This window comes from Lepidochelys olivacea (genome assembly GCF_965140295.1).
Source record: "Lepidochelys olivacea isolate rLepOli2 genome assembly, chromosome: 5".
Lineage (NCBI taxonomy): Eukaryota > Metazoa > Chordata > Testudines > Cheloniidae > Lepidochelys > Lepidochelys olivacea.
This window is the reverse complement of record NC_140415.1, coordinates 34463729-34483716: the sequence shown is the minus strand read 5'-3', so window position 1 is coordinate 34483716 and position 19988 is coordinate 34463729. Positions and strand designations below refer to the sequence as shown.

At 40.2% G+C, this 19988-nt stretch overlaps 1 protein-coding gene across 4 annotated transcripts in view; it reads left to right on the top strand.

The window, feature by feature from the left end:
* Nucleotides 1–19988, top strand: part of ARL15 (ARF like GTPase 15) — a 335565-nt gene that overhangs the window by 220787 nt on the left and 94790 nt on the right. The window lies entirely within an intron of this gene.

Sequence of the window (19988 nt, the reverse complement as noted above, 5' to 3'; positions counted from 1 at the left end):
TAATATGACATACCAGCACTACTTTGAGAAACCCCATCTCAGTTTTTGAGAAATAAGCTTTACTTTTAAGAAAAGTCAATAGTTTTTCGCCATTCTGGTAGCAAAGAGAACCTTTTAGATGTAAACCAATGCAGTGTGTCTAAGGATCAGTCTATTCTACAAAATTTATCGCGTTGGGTTACCATGTTGTAATAGATGTTCTAGAACTGTACCAAAGCCCTTCCAGTGTTAACTATTTCAGCTTTGATCTTTGCTGGTCTTTACAGGTTTTTCACTTGATTCTACAGAATGACTATAACATTTTGTGTTTATATATGAAAGACAATGTGTAATAGCATGGCTAGGGCCCTACGGTATTATAACCCCACTCTTCACTGTAGATTGTATAATGGGACCTTTGTGACTATGCAGAGAAACAATAGCATTAAAAGAAATGTCAGCCACCTCTGGTCATCTCAATATAATGTTAATCCTGAAAAAAAGTGCTGACAATTTATATGCCAACATTTAGTTAGTCATTTCACAGAAATATCCAGCTATGATCCTTTGGGATTGTGGTTGATGGCGCATGTGTAATGTACCACCACTTTTCCTCATCTTACTCCTGAGAAAAACTACAGATAAGTAAAAAAACTAAATCTTACTGAAGTTATATATTTTTAAATTAAATTATAACTTTTTGTAAAATAAATGAAAGTTGAAAGCTAGCATCTTTGGGGCAAAGGGGCTTGTAGAGGACACAATGAGACACGAACAGAGAGTAGGAAGGTGCTAGGGTTGTGTAAAGCCTCAGAGATAAGGACAAGAACCTGGATGTTATGTGAGTGTCCGGGAGTTAGATCAACTAAGCGGGCTTACGTGGTCAGAATGGGTTGGGAAAATGATTTTAGCTACAGTTTTTTGAATGGATCTGTTAGGGGCTGGGTGAGTGTTGGGATGGTCCGAGAGGAATTGACCAAATGAGGAAAAAATGTCATGGACAAAAGTGACTCTGTGGGACCAGAGAAGAAGTCAGATATTGGAAGTATTATGGAAGAAGTGGCAAGATTTAGACATAGCCTGTTTTAAGGATGAGGAAAAGAAATAAATTATGGAAAAGAGGTTTGTGATGTACTTGCTGAACATTATTTTTAGACTGATAGACTGAATAGGATACTTGTCTTTAAAGGTGTCCGTGCAGAGAGAGTGTCTTTTTTGCTGCTTTATTATGTTTAAAGATGGGATGAAAGTGTTTTTTTCAAAAGTGTATTTTTCTTGCCTGTGTGTCTGTCTGGTCTTGTTTTTAAATAAAAGTATCTTTGGAAGCCTGGAGAACTAGTGGGATTGACATTGCAAGGAAACCAGTTGCTTTGACACTTAACAATTAAAAGGTTGCTAGTTAAATTGTTTTCTTTTTCATGGTTCTTGTACACGTATTTAACTCTTTACGTACTGAACAGAAAAAGCTCCTTGTGAAAATACAAGGCCCATCTCATCACGTGTGAGGAAGTTCCCACTCTAATGCTGTAGTCCTCCAAAGAAGAGAAAAGATAAGTTTTAATATTCCTAATACTTCTAAGTTATACAAGCAAGGGAAAGCAAACACAAAGATACCTTAAAACTTCTTTAAAACTGTCCAGGACTGCTGTATAAATAATAAAGGGGCAAAGAAAAAGGGTTCATATACAATTTTTCTTCCTTTGCTAGTCAGTTTTAGCAGTGTGAAGGTCATCCAATGAAAACTGGCAGGGTTTGGATCTAACTGTTTACATTGTTGTGCAATCACTTTTACTGGCTGTTCTGTTTAGATAGCGTGGAATACTCCCCTTGTCTACTACTTTCAGTTTTGAAATATGTCCATCCATTTTTCTACAGGAAGTTGAGACATACTGTAGTTGTAGGAGATAGTAACTGCAAAATTAGGACATGTTAGATACAGCAACTGGATTACAAGAAGTTCCTTTTGTACCTACTTTAAAATGCAAAGCAATAGTATTTCAACATCCAACTAACCATTTGATTTGTAATGTCTGTAGGGACTTAACCATTTAAAACAAATAATGTGGACAATTTGACATTCAAACAAATGTTCAGAAATTAACCGAACTAGTTCTGGCTTCCATTTGAAAAGAATATAGATCTCCTCCCTTCTTTTCACATGACTACCTAATTAATCTTAAATCATAATTAACCGGTGCCTCTTCCTACAGTTATGGTGGTAAAGCAGAACAGAATGTTGCCCTTTCACTCACCCTTGCAGTTCCTGTTCCAGTCTGGGTAAACACTGAACAGGACTTTGTGTTTGATCTGTGTAAGTCACTACTTCTAGAACCTGGCAGTTTGGCTTTAGAATTAACACAGGAGCTGAGAAAATACAGCTGTTTACAAAATGCAGTTTGTTTATTCATCTGTATGACAGAGAGAGATGCATGTGTGGTAGGATGCTACTGTGTGGTAGTCCTTCCCTTCTGCTTGCCCTCACCTGTCTGTACTGTGAGGTGCTGAGGAGTATTGTACCTGACTAGTTAAGAACAGGAACCAGAATTGTACTATGATGCTTCTTTCCCAAAGTACTAGACTATTCTGAATTTATTCTACATGAAAGTTAATTGTGCTAACAATAACTTAAGTGTTGACATCTCAGGATTGTCACTTTCATCAGCCGCCTTCTACATGAACAAAATTCTAGTCTATGTAATGGGACATGCTCAGATTTGAACTTCTGTACGATGGTAAATATTGGGATGTACCTTGTTACTTCCACTTGTTTTTTGACCTAGTTTTTTAAATTTGCATGTTAATGTCATACATAAGATGATTATATACCTAAAATAAAGCATATTGAAATATTTATTCTTACCTGTCCCCTTGCTTTTAAGAGGACTACTCTTCACATGTGGCTGAATTTGCAATCAGACAAGGAACTTCAGTGTATTATGATCTTGTTGTCTTTATTGTCCTTAAACGTTTTAAGTGATGGATAATATCTATGTATTGTAGCTGTAACTGTTGGTTCCAGGATATTCGAGAGACAAGGTGGGTGAGGTAATATGTCTTATTGCACGAACTTCTGTTGGTGAGAGAGATAAGCTTTCAAAAGCTTTTCTCTCTCACCAATAGAAGTTGGTCCAATAAAAGATATTACCTCATCCACCTTGTCTCTCGAATGATATCTAAGCATGCCAATTAATTCTGTCACTGCATAAGTAAATCTAGGAATGTGTAATCCATGCTGAGACTGACAAGAATTGTCAACATACTGTATTATTGATTTATAGCATTAAGTCTTTTTTTGGCTTACAGTATGTGGAATACAGAGTAGTTAAGTTTGAACGCTTGTTGTTTTGGCTTTACAGTTCCAGTTTAGCAAAACAATAGGTTGATTTATAAAACTCCAAAAAGCTGTAGATTGCTGTAAAACGTGATTAAAGATGATGCATCTGTTTTTTAACCATAGTTTCAATACAAAAACTTATGCATGAATGGATTCTTTAAGATGTTTCATGTGTATTTTTTATCAGCCCCTTGACAATGTTCTCTTTAGAGAACAAGTATATTTTACTCGCAAATTGTAATATTTCAAATATTATAAGCTTTCAGATATCCTAAAGTGCACTATCAGCTGTTTGTGAGGGCATTTTCTCTAAAACGTATAACAAAGATATAATAATGCAACGAGAATGAGAATTTCATTTTGATGCTTCTAAAGTCAATAGTTATATAGAATTTTAAATGTTAGTTATTTTCCCAGAGTGCCTGACATAAATCTTGTAGTTTTTCTTGCTCACACAGGCTCTCTTTCCTGCAGAAAATAACCACAACCTTCAGAGCCCCATAAACTATGGAATGCTGTGGAGACTGGCTGCACCACAGTCCAGCCTTTTGGGGAGATGAGTTGTGAGGCTGTAACTAAACAAACTGGAAGCCTAAGTTGCTGGGAGATGTGTTGCTTCTCAAGGAGACAAGAAGCATTGCTATTCTGTATGCTAGACCTAAACTGTACATCTAACTGTACATAAACTGTATATATATTAAAAATAAAATAAAAAACCTATCAAAAGAGAACACCACTGTGCACACAATTCTCTTTCTCCTCAGGGAGAAAATTGTGTGCAATGGAGGGAGAGAAAACAACCCAAACATGACAGCTGTTAATCATGTCATTTAATGTGCTACCTGAAAACACTCATAATAATACTGTGATGAGGACAGTGTAAGAACCAAGATAGAATAGAATTGTATCCTTGTCCCAACCTCTTAGGCTGCACAGACTGTTCAAGACCCTAACTATTAGAGTTGGAGTATCATCCGTGCAAAGGCTGAAGGTGGGGGGGGGGGAAGTAAAAGTCTTATTGGGGGAAATGACAGGACTGGAGGGAGTCTATAGGTTGATTGTTCATTATTTTCTCCTAAACTCTGGGAGATGCCTGAGTTGCATCATGTGGCTAGTTTTAAAATTCTTTATGCTTGGTTGACCTCACATCATTCAGGAAAAAACCCTGGGATGTCAGGGGAAATCCTGTAAGTATTAATAAGATTGTCATGTACTGTATCTTCTGATGTCACTTCCATGAAGTTTTTTGCCATATCTAATTGTTGCTGGGAGGAGGAACTGGGTCCTGTTTCGATAAACATATGAGGCAAAATTAGCATTACACAGCTATTGCTTAATGACTCCTTTGTGCTGAATAGGGCCCTTACAGCTTACCATTGTGAAAAAAGGTGTTTTGTGAGTTGTATATATTCACATAGAATGGCAAGCTGACCTGTTTAGCTGAAAGTCAGACAAGTGTTTGCTCAAAAATTCAGTTTTGCATCATGTTAATACTGAAAGTGTCTTCTATTTCTGCTGGGTGGCCTGGATTATTTTAGGTCCAGTAGGATATCATCACAAAAGTACCCTCAATTTAAATCTCAGGGAGTTAGTCATGGCGGTTTTGCTTGACGTTTATTATACGTCATCTTAAAACCTTAAGCTGCGTGCATGATACTAAACTGGGAGGAGTGGTAGATACGCTGGAGGGGAGGGATAGGATACAGAAGGACGTAGACCAATTGGAAGATTGGGCCAAAAGGAATCTGATGAGGTTCAATAAGGATAAGTGCAGGGTCCTGCACTTAGGACGGAAGAACCCAATGCACAGCTACAGACTAGGGACCGAATGGCTAGGCAGCAGTTCTGCGGAAAAGGACCTAGGGGTGACAGCGGACGAGAAGCTGGATATGAGTCAGCAGTGTGCCCTTGTTGCCAAGAAGGCCAATGGCATTTTGGGATGTATAAGTAGGGGCATAGCGAGCAGATCGAGGGACGTGATCGTTCCCCTCTATTCGACATTGGTGAGGCCTCATCTGGAGTACTGTGTCCAGTTTTGGGCCCCACACTTCAAGAAGGATGTGGATAAATTGGAGAGAGTCCAGCGAAGGGCAACAAAAATGATTAGGGGACTGGAACACATGAGTTATGAGGAGAGGCTGAGGGAGCTGGGATTGTTTAGCCTGCAGAAGAGAAGAATGAGGGGGGATTTGATAGCTGCTTTCAACTACCTGAAAGGGGGTTCCAAAGAGGATGGCTCTAGACTGTTCTCAATGGTAGCAGATGACAGAACGAGGAGTAATGGTCTCAAGTTGCAGTGGGGGAGGTTTAGATTGGATATTAGGAAAAACTTTTTCACTAAGAGGGTGGTGAAACACTGGAATGCGTTACCTAGGGAGGTGGTAGAATCTCCTTCCTTAGAGGTTTTTAAGGTCAGGCTTGACAAAGTCCTGGCTGGGATGATTTAACTGGGAATTGGTCCTGCTTTGAGCAGGGGGTTGGACTAGATGACCTTCTGGGGTCCCTTCCAACCCTGATATTCTATGATTCATGTCGGAAGAGTGAGGGGGAGGATTGGGAGACCATGTTGGTGTTCTACTGAATAGAAGTAAAACTAAAGAAAATCAAGTCTTTGAAGATATATTAGGAAATGGTTTTCTTAGATGAAAGGAGTTATATAAAAATTTTACCTTTTATATTAAATTTTTTGGTTAGCACATATTCTTGAAATGTGCAGTAAATAGTGAATGTAGACTTGTTGGTATTCATAGTAGACACACATAAACATAATTAATCCCCCTTTGGCAAATACCATATTCTGTAGTTGATCTAAGTGTACTCTTTGCTATAGAGCCTCAGGGATTACACCTGAATTTCATTAAGAAAGTTTAAGTAATACCCAGAGGAATCTACCATTCAGAATTGCTTCAAACTGGTTATGACAAGATGAGATGTAGCTTTGCTTTCGGTATAACCACCGTTTTATTGTTTGCTGTTTTGTAAGATATTTAGTTGCACCTACCCTCAATAGGGTACTGTCTGTAAATACTGCAAAGGGTAGTGAAGACTGTTCTCTTATGCCAGAATTGTCAAAGTACAGTATATTTCATAATTGTTCCTGTCAGAATGATAAAAAAAAGTCAGATTTAAGTGAATAAAAAGAGAGATGTATATTGCAGGGCATAAAAACCAATTATGGGACACTGGTAGTGTCCAAAAGTTAAGATGCTTTATTTAAGCTCATTGGAATGAACTGCCAAAACCTTCTCCCCTTCCTCTTATTCTGTTCCGTGATGCTATTCCTCTTTCTGGAAAAACCCCTGGCACTGTAGGCTCTTTCTTCCATTTCATTCATTCATTCATTTATTTGTGTGTGCGCGCGCACGCCTACTCCAAGCTAAAGATAGACTTTGCCATCTTAGATAATATAGAATATTATGATATTGTAAATATAATATATACACACACACCCCATATAATATTCTATATTATCTATCATTAATTATATCACATAAATAGATGTGAAAGTAACCAGATGTATGTAACCAGAGTTCTTTGAGATGGACTCTGCATGTTCACCTTCATGGGATGTACTGGCTGGGTAAAACATAGATGGTAGAAATTTAACTAGCAGCACCTGCAAGTGCACTCTAGGTGTGCCAGAATGGGACCATGACCCCTCCCACTTTTTACTGGCTATAAGGGCAAGGGACGGGGGGGAGGGGGAAGGGGTAATACGAGGGGGTGGGGCCATGGTTTGGGCGCCAGTGGGCCTGCCCCCACTGTGAGGAAGCTTCTGCCATCCCTGCCTACCTTCGCTGTTTGTGAACATTCTGAGAACAAAGCTATAAAAGGATGCAAGGCGCTGCAGCTGCCTCAGTTCCATCCTACCTACCATGTCTAGCTGACACACTTCAGGAACTTCTCAGTGGTTTGTAAGATCATTGTCTTCAGTGCCTTTTAGATTTATCGAAGATTAGTTTTAGATAGATCTTTTAGTATACTTTAATGTTCTTTGGTAGTGTGTTAAGATTTTAGATATAACTAGTTTTGGTTAGGTGCTGACCTTCCATTCTGAGATGGTGAATCCAAGGACCAAGAATAATGATATCATATTTATCGTATCATCCTATATTATCTAAGGTAACTAATGATAGACTTTGTCTGGACTGGGCATCCAGGTAACCCGCAAGAAGCTTTTCTGCTTCTTTTCTACACTCCTGAAAAGAGAGAGGACCACACTTGCCTGTTCTTCAGTTGTAACATACTTCTGAGAGACGCATCTTTTTGTAGATTATTTTCAGGGATTCTGAGATTTCCTCTGCTACCTCTTTTAAAATTCTTGTGTGTGTCTCTCTTCTAGACCTGCAGGTTTGTATATGATCTTTTTTTCCACATTAATTTTAACACACAGTCTAAAGATTTTGATTGGAAGCATTGTAGGTAATGTTTGAGAGCTTCTAATTTACTTTTGTATATGTGAGAAAAATAGAAAAATTATGATTTTTTTTTCCAGATAAGGGCATTAGGTTTTTTTAAACCAAACTGAGTGAAATTGTAAATCCATTGGCTTCTAAATAAAACAGCAAATTTCTTAATGTTTAAAAAAAAAAAGTACAAACAGGCCTAGAAATATTGCGTTTCCAGGTTTCAGCAAGAAAAGACTTCTGACTTCGCATTTTCCTTTGGGGAGAAAGTTCATTATATCACACCGTCTCTAAACTAGAGGTTAACAGGAGTTTCCAGACATTGTGAGTAGATCCAGATATTTTGCATTCCCATGCTGTTTCCAGATAGCTGTGCCACATCATAGTGGATGAGATAACTTTAGGAAGTACTGTCAACAAGGCATCATCAGATCAGTATTGGCCGTTGCTTATTTGTCTGGTACTTTATTACTTCCTAGGTGAATTCTGCCTTTTTAGACAGGATCCTTCCTTGTGATGACATACCACTCTGGGGATGCTGTGTGTGTGTGTGTGTGTGTGTGTGTGTGTGTGTGTAAAGAGTGGGTAAAATTTTCAAAAATGTCTATTAGTTCTAAGTGCCTATGTCACTTTTGAAAATGGGACTTAGGTGGCCCAAGTCATTCAGTACCTAATTTTCAAAAAATACCTTCATTGTACAGAAATCTGTACAATAAAGGTACAATCTGGAGCCCCTCCCCCATTCTGCCCCTTCCACCCGTGGCCCCACCCATGGCCCCACTCCATTCTGCCCCTTCCCCATGACCTTTCTTCCCCTAATCCTGTGGTCCCACCCCCACTCCGTCTCTTCCCTTCAAGTCCCCGCCCCCTTCTTGCTCCTCCCACCCACCTGCTGCAGCCCTGAGACCAGAAAAACTCGGTTCCTCCTGCAGGAGTGAGAGCTCCTCCAGCCCCATGGCCATGGTGGGGGGAGATTCTTTTCAGGGGCCCCAAATCAAGGTTTGGGGAGGCTTAGCCTCCCCAGTGTACCTGCTGCCCATACACCTGTTCATATTAAACTGCATGGAACTCAATTTTATCTGCCTCAGAATTATGGTCATGACTGATTCTGCTAGGATTCAGACCTGTAATTCTTACTACTCCTAGATGTTTCAAACCTGAAGCTAACAACACTAAGCCATTCCTAATCAAAAGAGGGTTTGTAAGGAGGTATGGTACTTTAGTAAAGTATTTATGCGTTGGGTATATAAGCTTCTAACCATTTTTATGAGCTCTGTTTAAGAGCTTTTAGTTGCATGTTTTATAATTTAAACATACAAAATATAACAAAGCACAAACATAAGATGCCAAGATGTAAATAAACCTGTGATCTGTATTCCGTCCATACTGCGTAATATGCCAAATGGATGTCTTCTCTCTTATTAGTGCTATTTCTTGTGCTTGGAATGTCCTCGTATCCCAGTGACTCAGGAGCCCAAGCTGTGTTCATTCATACCTGTTCTTAAATACCCTGTTTCTGGAAGGCCAGCAAAAGAGAACCCATGTGTGACTATTTGGGGAATCTATACAACTTATGAAGTCTAGTTGATTTGAAGTTGCTACTCTAAAAATTGCCCTATCATTGAATGCCTCTATGTAAATGTGGAATCCACCATGGGCTGACAGGGCCTGTGCCATGTATTCACCAGGTTAGGGACTATGGAAACGTTAATTACTGTACTATGACAACACAATGGGTATGCTATGGAGGTTGGCTGAAGCTAGCAGAAACATTTTTCTCCAGCGGCTCGACGGGGGTGACATTTGGAGAGTGGAAAATTCTCAAGCAGGATGAAGGCAGAGGTGATAAAGCACAGGTTTTCAAAGGACCCATAGAGAGGAAGAATTTTGGGAAAGAGACAGGAAGTTTGGACAGGAGAAGAGAAGCTTTTTTTTAACAGAGCATGGGAGTGGGTGGTGGCGTAGTTGTGAGACCAACCAAAATCATAGAAAGCAAGCTGACATAGGGTCAGAGGGGCTTCATGATTCAGAAGTCAAACCATGAGCTGCAGAGAGCACTGAGGACCCTGACCCCAACCTAAAGAATTCTCCCAAGTGATGAGGAAATTGAGGTGGGAAAATGCAGGTAGGGGCTATTATTTTTGAGTAGATCTATGTATTCCTTATGCTATTCAGCAATAATGTTGCTGGTGTTTCATAATGGTGTGCAAAATCTGTCTGTTATACCTGTGTCATGCCTCTGAAGAGATAACTGTAAATCCAAATCACATCTGGAGTTTTGGCAGAGGGTCTGTTCAAGCTATAGGGATTCTGAGAAGTCACCATTGGGCTGTGCAGTTGGGCGACAAGGTCTCAGCTCTCTGGAGGGGGTGCTAGAAAGAGGATCTACACACTGAGCATACCTACATATCCCAGCCAGGGCAGTGCACAGATTCAGTTAAAACTCCAGTGGCTTAAAGCACCTGGTGAGTGTTCAGCAGGAGGAGGTCGACTAGATCTGTGACACCATGTCAGTAAAATGTAGTCACCACAAACAATCCTCTGGCTCTCTGTGCGACTCTGTGCCTTGTTAGCCTCTTTAGATTCTAACCTCATAGAATAGGATCTGTCTTCCTTTGTGTCTTTTAGTGCGTTGAATATGTTGGTGCTTAATATACAAGTAAGAATAAGAAAAGACTTATACAGTCTATATGGGATCATATTTAATAAGAGTGAAATGTACAATGCCTGAATAAATAAAATTTGTACAGGAAGACTTCAACACAGCTGATGGGAAAGGACTCCTCTCCAATTTAATGACATAGCCAAGGACACATGCAGCTAGTCCATACTGGTTAGCTATAGCAGCCCCAACAGCCTGCTGTGCCCCATACGTGGAATTTACAGCTGTTTGGGTTTCCAATTTGTTGACCTGGTGGCCATGCCCTGGCCCCACCACCCACGTTCAGAAAGGGCCACTGCAGTACTGTGTAGTATGCCAGGGATTGGAGAGGCCCCTTCTGTGGCCTCTACATGATCTGCTCCCCTCCCCCATGCAACAGAACTGCAGTGATTCTTCAGGATTTCACCTAGTGAGAGCTACTCTGCTATAGAATTCTTATAGTTGCTTTTTGCTAATTTACACTCTTGAACACACACTATGCAATTTAATTTGTGCCAAATTATTCTGACATGTATAACTGTATATACCAATATATCTTCGTGATAAGATACAAATGACTGAGAAGCTGGCAAAGAACAAAGCCAAAATAGTAAAGACACTGGCTCAGTAGAGCCAAAATAGTAAAGAAACTGATCCCATTCCTCAGCTAGTTTAGTCTGCATGTATTATCCGAATGTGTGCCGATCATAGTCAAAACAACATAGGGAGCTATAATGGCTTGAAACTACTTTTAGGGTTGGTTTTTTCTGAGAGAGAGAGAAACTTTTCGCTTACCATGTTTGTTAGTATGCTTTGAGAAGGTAGACTTTACGGTTTGTTTAGCTATGAAGGGATGACAGACTAGTGGGGTGGTGAGTGGAGCTTAGTTTTGGAATGTAAATACATGTAGAGCTCGTCTCCTTTTGTTTAGCATCTCTTTAAACTAAGACAAAAAAAATCAGTGAATGAATGAATAGCAGCATGGTGAAATACCTAAATGTTTGAGTTAAAATTTTTGGATGTTTGAAATCCTATTTGGATCCTTTTCCCAGATCGCAGTGCATTCATATGCACTCAGCAGGAAACTTCATGGAGATGCACGTTTGGGCAGAAGGTCTTTGGCGGTGCTTTTTCTTAACTTGTGTCTTTTCTTCTTTTGAAGAAAGTAATGGCTTAAGTCTGACTGAAGAACAATCTTTTTTGTATGTTCCTTATAAGAATTTACTTACGGTTCACAGATTTTTACCCACCATCTATGTCTGCAATCCTTTGGATTTAAAACAGCATATATCCTACTGCAGACAACAGGAAACACCAAATTTAAGACTTAATGACATATTGCTGAAAGGAGACAAAAGGTGACAAACAATCAGCTAAATTTTGTAAGAAAACTTTAGGAAAAAAATTAACATTTTAGTAGCCTAAAAAAAATAAATGAGGATTTTGTTGCATTCAAAGCAGATTAAGTTAATAGTACAATCAGAATGAACTACATTGACCACAGAAATAAAATCTAAACATTTTAAGATAGCAAGTCATAGATTTAAAAAACAAACTAGTGCTAAAATAGCAGTGATCACTGAGGGTTTGTATCCTTTTGAATCAAAGAAACTTATGTATGTTAATGCCACAATGTTCTCTAACTTTAAGGGAATATGTCATGGCTATGAAGAACATAAACAACCTTATATTCTTGTGAAATCAGTGCCTGTATGACTTCTAGCCTTTAAAAATGATTAGTCTGTCACTAATGCAACTGTATTTCTATTAGGTTCTTTCTCCAGAAATGCCTCAGTTATACACTTTGGCTTTCCAGCCTCCCCACACCCTTGTAAATCAAGTTAGATATCCTTTGGTGTCTTGCTTGAGTTCTGGGGAAATGGGTGCAGTGAAGGGGCAAGACGGGGGGAAAAGAGGAAGGAGTGAAAAGGATATAAATGGAAAGGGAAGGTGAAAAACATTTTTCATTTCCCAGTGATCTTCTAATTGCGGGTTCCTGGTGTAGTGTACCCTTTTTTTTGCAATGTCAGTGCTTTCTCTTGGACTAACAGGATGTGCTACTTCTGGTTTGGAAAGAGCAAGGAGAGTAAACATTTGGTAATAGTCAAAACAATGATACAGCCAGTAATCTGGGGATAGTGGAATTGCATTTACCTTCAACTTTACTCCCAGGTTACATTAAGAATTCAAGTTTGTGGCTCAATGCAGCAGCTAATTCCAAGGCCAGATCAGAGAGCCTCTGACAGTAAAGTGTTCATATAGCTGAGACGAAATAGCCTCCAATTCGGCTCATTTAACTTCACCACAAGCAACAGTTAGTCACATAAAAATACTCTGATATTTTTTTTACCACTATAAACTCTCAAAATTGTGGGTTTTTTTTCTTTTAAAAGTCTTTCTATTTTGCCCGTCAACATAGATTGCTTCTATGGTGTAATACCAATCTTCACTATGTTGGCCCATAGATGGAATAATCTTTTCCCCTTGCATAGACAAGGGAAGTAGCTAGTTTAGGATGGCTTATGGCATGGGATTGGAATGTAAAGGCTTTCACTTGTCTATTTTTTTTAGTCAAGATTATGTTGATGGTAACAGGATGTATTTATTTAAATAGTTAGCACTAGGTGGCTTATGTGAAATGAGTTGGTTGTCTCAGTTCAGTCCATGATGCCAGCCTCCAACACCCACTTGTTAAATTTTCAAACAAGCATCTTTTTGCTTTCTCCCATGTTGGCCCTCATGCTTGGGGTTAGATCCCTGTATCCGCACTGCTACCTCATTAACCTCCTTCAAATCTCTCCATAAAACTCCCTTTTTACGATGCCTTCAAGAAACTTAAGAGTTAGGGGTCTGGTGTGCTGAGACCACTGCCTTTCATGCTGACTAGTATTGTTTCCTTGTACTCCCCCATTTGTCTAAGTCTTATAGTTAGATTGTAAGTTCTTTGAGGCAAGTTCTTTTTGTTCCATTTGAACTGCGCCTAACACAGTGGGGTCCTGGTCCGTTACTAGGACTCGCAGGTGCTACAGTAATACCATTAATTAAATTAACAAATTAGTGTTCATATCAGAGAACTCCATGATAATTTTAAAAAAGTGTATATTTACCCAGATCAAGAGACAAGTGAATTTTTAAAAATCTAAATGAGTGATATTGGCATCCTTGTTGATAGTCTCAGAGATGTCAGTTGAATAACTTCACCTGCTACATCTGAAAGTAGTACCTTCAATTTTAAGAAAAAAAATCGGTCAAAAGTACAGATGATATGATACAGACCCAAAGTTAATGTAGCTTGAATTAAACAATCCTACAGTTCAATGACAAAAACAGCTCGATTATATATTCAGTATTGGTGACTCTGCAATAGTGTGTAAAAATGAAACTTATTGGCAGTCCAGTCACAGAAATACCAGTTAATGGGAACTACCAATAAAACTTTTTTGTAATTTTAATACATACTAGATTCTACATACATTCATGACTATAATAAGATTGTTACCTTGTTCAGAAAAATGAGGTAAAATTGAAATCTAGGTTCTGTTAATGACATACTGTACATAAAACATGTATCATGGCACATCTGCTAATTTATGAAACAAAACTGGTGTTTTGTTGCCTCATATTCTTGGATCTCACTTCATCTCCTCATGTACCAAAATATTTCTCTCACTCAGATCCGTCCTTAAAAACAAGATTACTTCGATTAATGTTTCTTCAAAATTAGGCTTCCAACTATTTGATATTTATCTAAATAATATTGTCTGTTTCTGATTGCATTTTTAAGCATCTTGGAACACTGATGTTTGGATAGCCCCAACCACATTGGTGTGCAATGAAAAAATATTTTTAAAAAATTGAATAAATGAAAGTACAATGGGTAATGAATGCAGAGTAGCTAAAATGAATCATTGTAGAAAAAGAATACAAATGTGTAAAGCAGGGGTGGGCAAACTTTTTGGCCTGAGGGCCATATCAGGGATTAGAAATTGTATGGTGGGCTATGAATTGTCACAAAATTGGGGTTTGGGTGCAGGAGGGGGTCAGGGCTCTGGTTAGGGGTGCAGACTCTGGGGTGGGGCTGGGGATGAGGAGTTTGGGGTGTAGGAGGGTGTTCTGGGCTGGGACCAAGGGGGTCGGAGGCTGGGAGGGGGATCAGGGGGATCCGGGGGGGGGTGGGAAGGGGTGCAGGTTCTGGCTGGGGATGCGGGCTCTGGGGTGAGTCTGGGGATAAGAGGTTTAGGGTGCAGGAGGGTGCTCCGGGCTCGGATTGAGGGGTTTGAAGAGCATGAGGGGGATCAGGGCTGGGGAAGGGGCATGAGGAGAGGCTAAGGGGTGCAGGCTCCAAGCAGCACTTACCTCAAGCGGCTCCCAGAAGGAGCAGCATGTCCCTTCTCCAGCTTCTACATGTGGAGTGGCCCCCAACCCTCAGAGTGGGGCCATGCGGCTGCTTCTGGGAGCTGAATGGTGAGGCCCCCGGCCCGGCATCCCTGAGCTGTGTGGTGTAGCCCCCGACCCAGTGTCCCAGCTGGAGCTCCAGAGCAGGACCGAGCTGCATGGTGCGGCCCGCGGTCCATAGTTTGCCCACCCTTCCTGTAAAGTGTATTAAATGCACTATAACTGGGGATATTTTGTAAGTTTAAAAAATATAACTGTATAATAACTTCAGTGATCATGTCTACAACAGTATATAGACCGGGGTGGGCAAACTACAGCCCGTGGGCCGGATCCGGCCCGTCCGGGCTTTGGATCTGGCTCGCGGGATTGTCACCCCTGTGGTGCTGCGGGCCGCACACTGCTGTTGGAAGCAGCTGGCACCATGTCCCTGCGACCCTTGGGAGAGGGAGGGCAGAGGGCTCTATGCGCTGCCCTCGCCTCTATGCACCACCACCCCGCAGCTCCCATTGGCCAGGAACAAGGAACTGTGGCCAATGGGAGCTTCAGGGGAGGTACTTGCAGGGGAGGGCAGTGTGCGGAGCCCACCCACTCCTGCCCCAGTCCTACGTTCATGGCCCTGCATGTAAATTCCCCATGCAGATGTGGCCCTCGGGCCAAACAGTTTGCCCACCCCGATATAAACATTTGTTCTGGTAACCTTTTCTCATCATTGCTTCATTTTAGAGCTTTAGTAGCAATGGTAACAAAATGCAATTTTTAGTTTATTTGAACATATTTTGTTCTCATATGTGACATGGAACTCCTGCACAGTGTGGTGGGTGGAATCAGTGGAAACGAAGAATATTGGTAATACTTTTTCCTCACTGGAAAAGCATCTTCTTACAAACAGCTAATCTTCCTATTTACATAAAAACCCCTGTGTGAACTTCCGTTCTGAGGGCTATATTTACATATAGTCATAGAAATTAGAAATGGAGCAGGCCTTAGTGGGAAAAGCTTGCAAAACACCAAAGTTCCCTTTTCAGAAATGACTTACAGGCAATTAGGCGTGTAAGTATCATAGATACTTCTCTGGAAATCTGGTGTCCTAAGACACTCAAGCATTTTTCAGAATTATACCCTACATCCAATCGAACCTGAGTTATGCAGGATTATTCCTGGTGCTATATTTTCAAGTGCATTATCCTGGCTACTTCTAAAGAGCTAAGTAATGAGGGCTGCGTTTGCTACATGCATCATCCCCAATGTCAATCAGAGGGAGGTTCTAGATTTATAAACTCTTTCGGTTAGGAACTGTTTTTAACAGGTGTCTACACCACCTTGCACTTTGGGGCCCCATCTCTGATAGGGGCCTCTAATCTGTACCATAACATAAATAATGAATAAAGGGGAATGAGGATAGTACAGCCTCGGGGTGAATGCTTTTCGTGCATAAACACAGAAAAAGTTGCAAAACCATTAATTTGTCCAAAATTGGTTTAACGTGTAAAACTTACTCTCTTTTAGAATAAGAAACTAAGTGAATGATTCAAATCCAGAAGAGTACTCTGAATACAGTTTGCAAAAGTTAAAATAAAAGTGTGAAAAACAAAGATGAAGCAAGGGGCCTGGTAAAAGGTTTGTGCTTCTCTTAGTCACATGACAAAAAAACTTAGTCAAAATACACCCCTGTGATTTGTAGCATCTGGTAGAATGGAGCAGCAGCTACAGCCTGGAATATGATAATCTTGGAGAAGAAAGTAGTAAACACAAACAGTATTAGAAAGAATATAGGTTGAAACAAGGCTTTTTGTATTATGCTGTCAGAAAGCGAAATAAGTGAATAGCCTGGGGAAACATTTAAGATATAGACGTTGGGAAAGGGAGGGGGAAAGTGGGAGTTTGCATAAATCTGATAAACTGCTTGTGTTTAGATATAGTAATGGGGGCTTCCATGAAGTCAAAAAATTGGCTCAATGTCTTTTAAAGACAATATTTTGATGGCAAACCCATCTATTTGTCTCATTACTTTTTTGGCCCCTATAACTATAAAATCTGAGTGCAATGGTAGCAGTGGATCATAGTTTGACTAAAAAAGGAGGTTCTAGTCTTTTGTCCCAATGAGTTGTCTATTGTAAAATGTTATCAGTGCTCTGGTTGATCGAGGTAGACTTTTCTGACCCTAAGCTCTTTGGGCCAGGTCTCTATCTTTTTGTATAAAAATACATTGTTTTAAACTGAATTTAGTGCTCTTGAAAAGTGTGATGGTCAGGCCTAGTAACTGAAATCCTCTGTGCACAGATAGATGCTTTGCAAACATCCATGTTGACTGAGCCAAATGTCTCAACTCTGATCTTGAAGGACAGTTTCTGTGGGTGAAATGAGTCTGCAAACAAGGTTGCCAGTTCTGATAGTTGGTATCCTATTTCTCAATTAACACTATTTCGGAAATGGATTGAGGCTTCTAATTCATTTCAAATAAGCTATCCAACTAACATCAGATGGCATCAACTTTCAGGAAGACATGTTCAGAATTTTCTTCTGAAAAGCAATCCCTGTTTACATAGATGGAATGATATTGTGAAGAATAGACCTGACACTGGCAGCCCTCCAGTCCTGCAGGTGTGAAGCGGAGGAGTTTCTACAGGATTGTGGAAATGGAGAACGAGCTGTGTTTAGTGCTAAACTCCATTGTGGTTAAAATCCTAAATTGCCCTGTGGGTAGCAGGTGGCAGGAACTATAAACGTGTAAAATTATTCATTTAAAAAAAAAAGCACAAGATGAAGAAAAACTGGTAATGTGAACTGTTTGTTTAAACCAGTAAATTAGGGGTTTGCATAAGGGTAAACAATTGTTAAAACAACCCACAATCTTATTTAGAGTCCATATATAAACCCTCATATTTTTTGTGAATGAGTAATCGTAATGGACACGCTTCCACCACTTTTGGACATTTATTCTTTGGGAGACATTTGACAATACTGTCTCACTGCCTTCATCAGGGAAGCAATTTGACTGAGTAGTGGGGAGAGGGAGAAGCCCAGAGTGCATGCATAGCAGTATGGCGACTGCTTTCCCCCTATCCTGGTTTGACCGTCTGGTCAGCTATTGGCAGGGCAAGGGGGGATGGGGCCAGCTGACTGACTGCCAAGTGTCCCCCCCATCTTCCACCATTTAAGCTAGCTCGGACTTTTCAATCAGCTTCCCCTGGTTGTAGTTTAGGAGCTGTGCCTCTTACAATGCTGCAGGTGTGACCGATTGTCTGTTTTTGGGGATCAGGAAGGAATTTTTCCTATTAGGGGCAAATTGCTTTGAAGTCCAGTGCATTTTTTTGCCTTCCTTAGAGGCACAGGTGGGTTGAAAGCAATGAGATTTGAAAGTTCATATGAGGTTAAGACTATTGACTCGTTCTGACATGTGGCCAATGCAGAAAAAGGTAAAATAACTAACTCCCAGAGGTAAATAAGACCCTAGGTTTCACTGTTGGATCTTCATCTTAGGAGGGGAGGGACCTAAAGTTTACCCCAAGTTGTTATTTTGTTTGTGTGTTGGAACCCTGGAACCTACACTGGAAACAGTTAAATGCCTGGTAAGAGGGGGTTTGCCTTATAGTGTCCTTAGTAAAGAACAGACTTATCAGACACCTAGATGAACACGACAGGTTGGGGAAGACAACTGCCTTCAACATGACTTTTGTAAACTGAAATCATGCCTCACCAATCTATTAGAATTTTTTTGAGGATGTCAACAAGCATATGGACAAGGGTGTGATCCAGTAATTTATAGTGTCAGAATGCTGTCAGTCTGTTGGGCTGTCAGAAAGCCTTTTGACAAGTCCCATAGCAAAGCAAGCAGTCATGGCATAAGAGAGAAGGTCCTCTCATGGATCAGTAACTGGTTAAAAGACAGGAAACAAAAGGTAGGAATAAATGGTCAGTTTCCAGCATGGAGAGAGTTAAATAGCAGGAGCCCCCAAGGATCTATACCGGGACTTGTGCTGTTCAGTATATTTATAAATGATATGAAAGAAGGGGTGAACAATACAAAGTTACTCAAGGTAGTTAAGAGAGACGAGATTGGTGAGCTAATATCTTTTATTGTTGATGAGACAATCTTGAGTTACACAGAGCTCATCAAGATAGTTAAATCCAAAGTAGACTCCAAAGAGTTACAGAGGAATCTTACTAAACTAGGCGGCTGGACAACAATAAGGCAAATGAAGTTCAGTGTTGATGAGTTCAAAGTAATGCATATTGAACAACATAGTCCAAACTCTTAAAATTATGGGGTCTAAATTAGCTGTTACCACTCAAGAAAAAGATCTTGGAGTCATCTTGGATGGTTCTCTAAAAGCATCTGCTTAATATGCAGCAGCAGTCAAAAAAGCTAACTGAATGTTAGGATCCCTTAGGAAAGGGATCAATAATATGACAGACAATATCCTAATGCAACTATATAAATGCATAGTACACCCCCACCTTAAATACTTCATGCAGGTTTGGTTGCCCCATCTCAAAAAAGATTAGAACTGGAAAAGGTACATAGAAGGGCAACAAAAAACAGCTTCCCTATGAGGAGAGATTAAAAAGACTGGGACTGTTCAGCTTAGAAGAATGATGAGTAAGGGGGGGATATGATTGATAGTGATCTAAAAGTCGTGACTGGTATGGAGAAAGTGAATAGGGGAGTGTTATTTACCCCTTCACATACCAAGAACCAGGATTCACCCAATGAAATTAATAGGCACCACGCTTAAAACTAACAGAAGGAAGTACTTATTCATGCAACACACAATCAACCTGTGAAACTCGTTGCCAAAAGTGAAGGCCAAAAGTATAACTGGCTTAAAAAAAAAAAAAGATATCTTCATGGATGATAGGTCCATCAATGGCTATTAGCCAAGATGGTCAGGGGTACAACTCCATGATCTAGGTGTCCCTATGTCTCTGACTGCCAGAAGTTGGGATTGAACAACAGGATGGATCACTCAGTAGTTGCTGTGTTTTGTTCATTCCCTTTGAAACATCTGGCACTGTTGGAAGACAGGATACTGGGCTAGGTGGACCATTGGTCTGTCCCAGTATGGCCATTCTTATGTTCTTCCCCAATGTATATTTAATAAAGTTGCAGCTTGCTGACTGGAGCCATTCCATGTGTCTGTCATTCATTCATCTGCATAGCCTGGTCAATTTGCTCAAGCATGTTGTGTGGCAGGAAAATGAATGCCATCACCATCCTGGCTACCACTACTGC